General features: G+C 36.2%; 3 non-coding genes across 3 annotated transcripts; all 3 read left to right on the plus strand.

Annotated features, from left to right (window-relative positions):
* The first annotated feature begins 136 nt into the window (after positions 1-136).
* On the plus strand, positions 137-208 carry TRNAP-CGG (transfer RNA proline (anticodon CGG)). The gene has a single exon. It is a non-coding gene; the product is annotated as a tRNA-Pro (tRNA).
* Positions 209-1,922: 1,714 nt separating this feature from the next.
* Positions 1,923-1,994, plus strand: TRNAP-CGG (transfer RNA proline (anticodon CGG)). Its single transcript has one exon. It is a non-coding gene; the product is annotated as a tRNA-Pro (tRNA).
* Positions 1,995-4,554: 2,560 nt separating this feature from the next.
* Positions 4,555-4,626, plus strand: TRNAP-CGG (transfer RNA proline (anticodon CGG)). The gene has a single exon. It is a non-coding gene; the product is annotated as a tRNA-Pro (tRNA).
* Positions 4,627-9,779: the final 5,153 nt, after the last annotated feature.

Below are 9,779 nucleotides of genomic sequence, written 5' to 3' on the forward strand. Positions count from 1 at the left end.
AAAGGTGGCTACATCTGTAGTTATGGTATTTTTAAAATGTAACATCTTTTTTTCCAGCTTATTGCATTTTTTTATTAAATAATTTGAGTTTTACTTTAAAAATGGTAAAATCTGAATGAGAAGACTTTAGGCAGATGGCTCGTTGGTCTAGGGGTATGATTCTTGCTTCGGGTGCGAGAGGTCCCGGGTTCAAATCCCGGACGAGCCCATCTCTTCATGTACTTTTAAAGTCCTTAATATCTGATAGTATTTAATAGCATTTTAAAATACTCACTAATGTATACAAACAGTTTTACTTACAATTTCATTAATATACATAAAAAAAGACATGCACAGTGGGCTCGTTGATTCTTGCTTAGGGTGCGAGAGATCCCCGGTACAAATCCCGGATGAGCCCATCTTTTAAAGGTATATACTTATGCATACTTAGTAAAATGTCAACCATTTGTGGTATATTGGGTAAACTATAGATTCCATTTTGTCTAAGTAACCTTGAGTGGCTTAAAAGTCTAATTTTGACAAACAAAAAACTGTCAAAATGAAATTACAGGTTTTTCTCTTACCTTTCTTTTTTCTAAATAACCCTGAGTGGCTTAAAAGAATAGTATCATTATGACTAACAAAAAGATCAACAATAAATTGCAGGTGTTTATTTTGTCTTTCTTCTGGGTCTGCATGCTTGAGTTGCACACAGTATGTGACAAGTCTTAGGTTCCAACTATCAAAAAAAGTCCAAACTCTATTGGTACCTCTAAATATTGGCACTGCACATTTCTAATATACATACTTGGATAACAAGTAACCTTAAGTTATTATTTTTGCAATGCTACATACACATTTTTTGTTTTAAGTTGTTATGTTATTTTTAAAATGTTTCATCTTCATTAAATGAAATTGTGTGTTTTCTCCAGTTATTTGCATTTTTTCTTAAATAATTAGAGTTTTACTTTAAAAATGTTAAAAACTGAATAAGAAATTATTTGGCTAGTGGCTTGTTGGTCAGGGTGTATGATTCTTGCTTCGGGTGCAAAAGGTCCCAGGTTCATATCCTGGATGAGCCTGTTTTCTCAGGTTCTTTAAAAGTGCTTAGTTCAATTATCTTATAGTATTTTAAAATACTAATGTATTCCAACAGTTTCACTTCCAATTTCATTAGTATACATGAAAATACATGAACAGTAGGCTCGTTGGTATAGGGGTATGATTCTCGCTTAGGGTGCGAGAGGTCCTGGGATTAAATCGCAGACGAGCCCATCTTCTCAGGTTCTTTTAAATACCATGGTTCCATTATCTGATTGATGTCAATTGCCTGAGTCAAAAGCATCAAGTGAATTTTTCTTTTGCCAATCCATAAAAAAAAGTATATACTTATGCATATTTAGTAAACTGTCAACCATTTGGTGGTATATTGGGTAAACTGTAGATTCCATTTTGTCTAAGTAACTTTGAGTGGCTTCAAAGAAGTCTCATTTTGACAAATAAAAAACAGTCAAAATGAAATTACAGGTTTTTCTCTTACCTTGCTTTTTTCTAAGAAACAATGAGTGGCTTAAAAGAATTGTCTCTTTTTGACAAACAAAAAGGTCAACAATTAATTGCAGGTTTTTGTTTTTTTCTTTCTTCTTGGTTTGTATGCTTAAGTTGCACACAGTATGAGACAAGTCTTAGGTTCCAGCTATTAGAAAAGTTAAAACTCTATAGGAGCCCATAAATCTTGGCACTGAAATTTCCAAATATGCATACTTGGACCAAAAATTGACCTTAAGGAAACATTTTAGCTATGCTACAAATAATTTTTTTAAATAGTTATGGTATTTTTAAAATGTAACATCTTTTTTTCCAGCTTATTGCATTTTTTTATTCAATAATTTGAGTTTTACTTTAAAAATGGTAAAATCTGAATGAGAAGACCTTAGGCAGATGGCTCGTTGGTCTAGGGGTATGATTCTTGCTTCGGGTGCGAGAGGTCCCGGGTTCAAATCCCAGACGAGCCCATCTCTTCATGTACTTTTAATATCTGATAGTATTTAATAGCATTTTAAAATACTCACTAATGTATACAAACAGTTTTACTTACAATTTCATTAATATACATAAAAAAGACATGCACAGTGGGCTCGTTGATTCTTGCTTAGGGTGCGAGAGATCCCCGGTACAAATCCCGGATGAGCCCATCTTTTAAAGGTATATACTTATGCATACTTAGTAAAATGTCAACCATTTGGTGGTATATTGGGTAAACTATAGATTCCATTTTGTCTAAGTAACCTTGAGTGGCTTAAAAGTCTAATTTTGACAAACAAAAAACTGTCAAAATGAAATTACAGGTTTTTCTCTTACCTTTCTTTTTTCTAAATAACCCTGAGTGGCTTAAAAGAATAGTATCATTATGACTAACAAAAAGATCAACAATAAATTGCAGGTGTTTATTTTGTCTTTCTTCTGAGTCTGCATGCTTGAGTTGCACACAGTATGTGACAAGTCTTAGGTTCCAACTATCAAAAAAAGTCCAAACTCTATTGGGACCTCTAAATATTGGCACTGCACATTTCTAATATACATACTTGGATAACAAGTAACCTTAAGTTATTATTTTTGCAATGCTACATACACATTTTTTGTTTTAAGTTGTTATGTTATTTTTAAAATGTTTCATCTTCATTAAATGAAATTGTGTGTTTGCTCCAGCTTTTTGCATTTTTTCTTAAATAATTTGAGTTTTACTTTAAAAATGGTAAAATCTGAATGAGAAGACCTTAGGCAGATGGCTCGATGGTCTAGGGGTATGATTCTCGCTTCGGGTGCGAGAGGTCCCGGGTTCAAATCCCAGACGAGCCCATCTCTTCATGTACTTTTAAAGTCCTTAATATCTGATAGTATTTAATAGCATTTTAAAATACTCACTAATGTATACAAACAGTTTTACTTACAATTTCATTAATATACATAAAAAAGACATGCACAGTGGGCTCGTTGATTCTTGCTTAGGGTGCGAGAGATCCCCGGTACAAATCCCGGATGAGCCCATCTTTTAAAGGTATATACTTATGCATACTTAGTAAAATGTCAACCATTTGGTGGTATATTGGGTAAACTATAGATTCCATTTTGTCTAAGTAACCTTGAGTGGCTTAAAAGTCTAATTTTGACAAACAAAAAACTGTCAAAATGAAATTACAGGTTTTTCTCTTACCTTTCTTTTTTCTAAATAACCCTGAGTGGCTTAGAAGAATAGTATCATTATGACTAACAAAAAGTTCAACAATAAATTGCAGGTGTTTATTTTGTCTTTCTTCTGGGTCTGCATGCTTGAGTTGCACACAGTAAGTGACAAGTCTTAGGTTCCAACTATCAAAAAAAGTCCAAACTCTATTGGGACCTCTAAATATTGGCACTGCACATTTCTAATATACATACTTGGATAACAAGTAACCTTAAGTTATTATTTTTGCAATACTACATACACATTTTTTGTTTTAAGTTGTTATGTTATTTTTAAAATGTTTCATCTTCATTAAATGAAATTGTGTGTTTTCTCCAGTTATTTGCATTTTTTCTTAAATAATTAGAGTTTTACTTTAAAAATGTTAAAAACTGAATAAGAAATTATTTGGCTAGTGGCTTGTTGGTCAGGGTGTATGATTCTTGCTTCGGGTGCAAAAGGTCCCAGGTTCATATCCTGGATGAGCCTGTTTTCTCAGGTTCTTTAAAAGTGCTTAGTTCAATTATCTGATAGTATTTTAAAATACTAATGTATTCCAACAGTTTCACTTCCAATTTCATTAGTATACATGAAAATACATGAACAGTAGGCTCGTTGGTATAGGGGTATGATTCTCGCTTAGGGTGCGAGAGGTCCTGGGATTAAATCGCAGATGAGCCCATCTTCTCAGGTTCTTTTAAATACCATGGTTCCATTATCTGATTGATGTCAATTGCCTGAGTCAAAAGCATCAAGTGAATTTTTCTTTTGCCAATCCATAAAAAAAAGTATATACTTATGCATATTTAGTAAACGGTCAACCATTTGGTGGTATATTGGGTAAACTGTAGATTCCATTTTGTCTAAGTAACTTTGAGTGGCTTCAAAGAAGTCTCATTTTGACAAATAAAAAACAGTCAAAATGAAATTACAGGTTTTTCTCTTACCTTGCTTTTTTCTAAGAAACAATGAGTGGCTTAAAAGAATAGTCTCTTTTTGACAAACAAAAAGGTCAACAATTAATTGCAGGTTTTTGTTTTTTTCTTTCTTCTTGGTCTGTATGCTTAAGTTGCACACAGTATGAGACAAGTCTTAGGTTCCAGCTATTAGAAAAGTTAAAACTCTATAGGAACCCATAAATCTTGGCACTGAAATTTCCAAATATGCATACTTGGACCAAAAATTGACCTTAAGGAAACATTTTAGCTATGCTACAAATAATTTTTTTTAAATAGTTATGGTATTTTTAAAATGTAACATCTTTTTTTCCAGCTTATTGCATTTTTTTTATTAAATAATTTGAGTTTTACTTTAAAAATGGTAAAATCTGAATGAGAAGACTTTAGGCAGATGGCTCGTTGGTCTAGGGGTATGATTCTCGCTTCGGGTGCGAGAGGTCCCGGGTTCAAATCCCGGACGAGCCCATCTCTTCATGTACTTTTAAAGTCCTTAATATCTGATAGTATTTAATAGCATTTTAAAATACTCACTAATGTATACAAACAGTTTTACTTACAATTTCATTAATATACATAAAAAAGACATGCACAGTGGGCTCGTTGATTCTTGCTTAGGGTGCGAGAGATCCCCGGTACAAATCCCGGATGAGCCCATCTTTTAAAGGTATATACTTATGCATACTTAGTAAAATGTCAACCATTTGGTGGTATATTGGGTAAACTATAGATTCCATTTTGTCTAAGTAACCTTGAGTGGCTTAAAAGTCTAATTTTGACAAACAAAAAACTGTCAAAATGAAATTACAGGTTTTTCTCTTACCTTTCTTTTTTCTAAATAACCCTGAGTGGCTTAGAAGAATAGTATCATTATGACTAACAAAAAGATCAACAATAAATTGCAGGTGTTTATTTTGTCTTTCTTCTGGGTCTGCATGCTTGAGTTGCACACAGTAAGTGACAAGTCTTAGGTTCCAACTATCAAAAAAAGTCCAAACTCTATTGGGACCTCTAAATATTGGCACTGCACATTTCTAATATACATACTTGGATAACAAGTAACCTTAAGTTATTATTTTTGCAATGCTACATACACATTTTTTGTTTTAAGTTGTTATGTTATTTTTAAAATGTTTCATCTTCATTAAATGAAATTGTGTGTTTTCTCCAGTTATTTGCATTTTTTCTTAAATAATTAGAGTTTTACTTTAAAAATGTTAAAAACTGAATAAGAAATTATTTGGCTAGTGGCTTGTTGGTCAGGGTGTATGATTCTTGCTTCGGGTGCAAAAGGTCCCAGGTTCATATCCTGGATGAGCCTGTTTTCTCAGGTTCTTTAAAAGTGCTTAGTTCAATTATCTGATAGTATTTTAAAATACTAATGTATTCCAACAGTTTCACTTCCAATTTCATTAGTATACATGAAAATACATGAACAGTAGGCTCGTTGGTATAGGGGTATGATTCTCGCTTAGGGTGCGAGAGGTCCTGGGATTAAATCGCAGACGAGTCCATCTTCTCAGGTTCTTTTAAATACCATGGTTCCATTATCTGATTGATGTCAATTGCCTGAGTCAAAAGCATCAAGTGAATTTTTCTTTTGCCAATCCATAAAAAAAAGTATATACTTATGCATATTTAGTAAACTGTCAACCATTTGGTGGTATATTGGGTAAACTGTAGATTCCATTTTGTCTAAGTAACTTTGAGTGGCTTCAAAGAAGTCTCATTTTGACAAATAAAAAACAGTCAAAATGAAATTACAGGTTTTTCTCTTACCTTGCTTTTTTCTAAGAAACAATGAGTGGCTTAAAAGAATAGTCTCTTTTTGACAAACAAAAAGGTCAACAATTAATTGCAGGTTTTTGTTTTTTTCTTTCTTCTTGGTCTGTATGCTTAAGTTGCACACAGTATGAGACAAGTCTTAGGTTCCAGCTATTAGAAAAGTTAAAACTCTATAGGAACCCATAAATCTTGGCACTGAAATTTCCAAATATGCATACTTGGACCAAAAATTGACCTTAAGGAAACATTTTAGCTATGCTACAAATAATTTTTTTAAATACAGATGTAGCCACCTTTATCTTGAGTGGCTGCGGCGTTTGTCCCGTTCGACCATACGCAGCGTACTGGGGCGTAGCGAGGCGCGCCTAGTCACAGAGACGCTATCTAATCGCACGGAGACAGACATTTGACGTTTGGCGTTACCTTTACGTGTAATACCTGCGATCAGCCACCAGATGTCGCTTTTTACAATCACCACTGCGCATGCGTGTGGTCTCCCGTAAAATACAATACTGAAATACATAATAAGGACTACTTTACTAAGGCGTCTCATTACGCTGCATACAGTAAATACTGTACTCATTACGCTGCATTATTTAATACAGTACTGTATATACGACACCGACGCAAATAGTACAGCATACAGTATATGATCCATCTACAATACTTTATGAATACTGTATGTGAGCGTCCAAGTCCCGCAGACAAAACATACAGTACTGTAAAACCAGTAGTGTACACTGTCGCAAATGGATGTGTGTTACAAGTTCACTATTGCCTCTCAAGATTAGGAATTTTGTACAGTATGTTATCGTCCTAATCCCGTAGCCATTACAGCATAATCAAAACCAACGGATTTATACATTTGTCTGCGGCGAAGTGGTGAAGTGTTTCGCTTCCTATACTCAGAGTCCAGGGTTCGATTCCTTAAGTACGAATGCATGTTAGTTTTTTTCAGACACTTTATTATTATTTTTATTCACATACTGTAAACCAGGGCATAGCTGCATGAGCGGTTCTATGCGATCGAGTCCGGTGTACCATAATGTGCAGGTTCTATGCAGGTTAAGGTTCTATGCTCCGTACAGTACACATACAATTCTGTAGCTGGGCAGACTGAATAGAAATGGCTACCACCTATGACTCCTTGCCCCACAGAGGCCCTAGGCTACGGAGCAAGTAATAGTCCAGATTGTACAGACTATGGGGCAATGCTGAAGGAGCGTCACAATCCCCTAGCTAAAATACACAGTATGCACATTATGGTACACCGGACTCGATCACATACTGTAGCACACTGGCAAAATGGCCGCCACCCCTGAACCCTTGTGCAGGTTATGGGGCAATGCTGAAGGAGCGTCACAATCCCCTAACCAAAATACACAGGGGAGATAGGGATAAGCTACTGTAGGATTGCATACAGTATTACGGTACACCGGACTCAATCGCATAGCACACTGTCAAAACGACCACTACCCATGAACCCCCACCTCCTGAACCCCCACCTCGTGGCAGGCAGCAGTTGGGTATGGAATGAGAAATGGCATAAGCTGTGCAGGCTACGGGGCGATGCTGAAGGAGCGTCACAATCCCCTAGCCAAAATACACAGAGATACTGTAAGCGAGGTCTATGCACATTACAGTACGTTACACCGGGCTCGGTCGCATAGCAAACTGACAAAACACAAGTTTTACAGTACATACAGTAAAGCAGGCCAAAGCTGCAGGAGAGTTTCTACTGTAAAGGTTCTATGCACCATATGGTAATGTACACATACAATTCTATAGCAGGGCAGACTCAATTGAAATGGCTACCGCCTGTGACTCCTAGCTCCTAGGAGGCACTCAGCTATGGAGCAAATAACAGCACAGATTTTGCAGGCTACGGGGCAATGCCGAAGGAGCGTCACAATCCCCTAGCTACAATACACAGGGGTGATAGAGATAATCGAGTGGCTGGAGGGGGGGTCCCCTTGATTTAAGGGGCCCCCACTCCTCCAGGGTACTCCGGCCAGGTGTGACTAGTTGGGTATTTAATTCCATGGCCGCAGGGACCGGTATAAAAGTCTCCCCCGGCTGTGCATTATCTGTCCAGCTAGTGGAGCCCAGTGCTGATTCAAAAAATATGGGGAACCCCTACGCTTTTTTGTCCCCCTTATTTTTTGCACCAGGACCAGGCGCAGAGCCCGGTGCTGGTTCTAAAAAGATGGGGGATCCCGTGTCCATTTTTTCCGTATTCCTGCCGGAATTCGACTGCAATTGCATATACAGTACTGTACCCCTTAATGTCACTGCTTACAGTATACAGTATTTAGACATGAGCTTGTGTACAGTATCTGTCATGAGGTGCTTTTTTCACTGACACTATAACTTTTTTCTATTGTAATATACTGTACAGAGGCGGCAAACTAGCCAAACGGGAATAATCAGCTTCTGCAGAATAAAATGAGATGCTACAGTACATGCCTATATTCTGTGAGTGACTGCGGCTCTATGAAATTAAATCAGAAAATTTAAATATGAAATGCATTACTAATGTGTGGCATTACTGTACTGTATGTGTATAAGGTGTACTACAATATTTTCTGGTGTAACATAAGGAAAGGGCACTACTGCATGGTCTAATGCAGTGGTTCTCAAACTTGGTCCTCAGGACCCCACACAGTGCATGTTTTGCAGGTAAACCAGCAAGTGCACAGATGTATTCATTACTAACTGACACATTTTAGAAGGTCCATACAGTAGGTGGAGCTAATTTTTTCACTTGTGATTCTGTGAGACCTGCAAAACCTGCACTGTGTGGGGTCCTGAGGACTGAGTTTGAGAACCTGTGGTCTAATGTAAATAAAGATGAATGTGGTGGGGTGTAATGTGAATAAGGGGCATTACTGTTAGGAGTAATGTGGTACTATGATATGATGTCATGAGAATAAGAGACACCACTGCATGATATAATGTGAATAAAGTTGCAGTACTGTGTTGTGTCATTTCATCTTTGGGTATTATTGTGTTACCATGCCCCTTCCCAGCAAGAACATACTGTACACTGTTTTGGGCTGGCACTAAATGTGCACATTGTTCTTATTTAGATTATAGGGGGTAGGAGCGCCAAAATGGGTGATGGTGCTGGGAAAGGGGTGCAGGGTTAGAGGCGGAACTACGTAGCATCTGTGCAAGAGGGCATCAGCCAAAATCTAGCCTAGGGCATCATGTTGGTCAGGTTTGGCTCTGATAATACTTTATTGGAAAAACATCAATATTAATGTAAAAAAAAAGTATTACAACATCCGATTCCATGTACTGCACTGATCAAAATGTACAGTACTCTTATTCAGGACTTATAAAACTGAAAATAACTGTTCATACACATCAATAACATTACTACTGTATAATATTCTACATTAGTTTATGCAATAATCAGACAAAGGCAATTTTATAATTTTTTTTAATAATGCACCAATTTGAAATTTTAAACAGAAAATACAGTACAGAACTACATATTTGTGGCTTGACCATTTCTTTCGACTACAACAGGTAATACTTTATACAGGTGATTTATATAATTATTACAATGTTCAGGTGTGAGTACTTCTAGCCAAAATTTCTTTATCCCATCCACCAGTTGCTGTTTTGTTGTTGGCTTTGTAACACTCCTAACGTACCTCTTCAATTGAGCCCACACTAATTCGATTGGGTTCATGTCTGGTGATCTATATAAAAATAAAAAAAAGCGTATAGAAAAAATTAATTACATTACAGTAAATAGAGAAAATTAAACATACAATATTGTACTGTTTATTAAACAAATATTTTTTTTACAGTACTAGAGTGCTATC

Source organism: Pseudophryne corroboree, chromosome 3, assembly GCF_028390025.1.
Source record: "Pseudophryne corroboree isolate aPseCor3 chromosome 3, aPseCor3.hap2, whole genome shotgun sequence".
Taxonomy (NCBI): Eukaryota; Metazoa; Chordata; class Amphibia; order Anura; family Myobatrachidae; genus Pseudophryne; species Pseudophryne corroboree.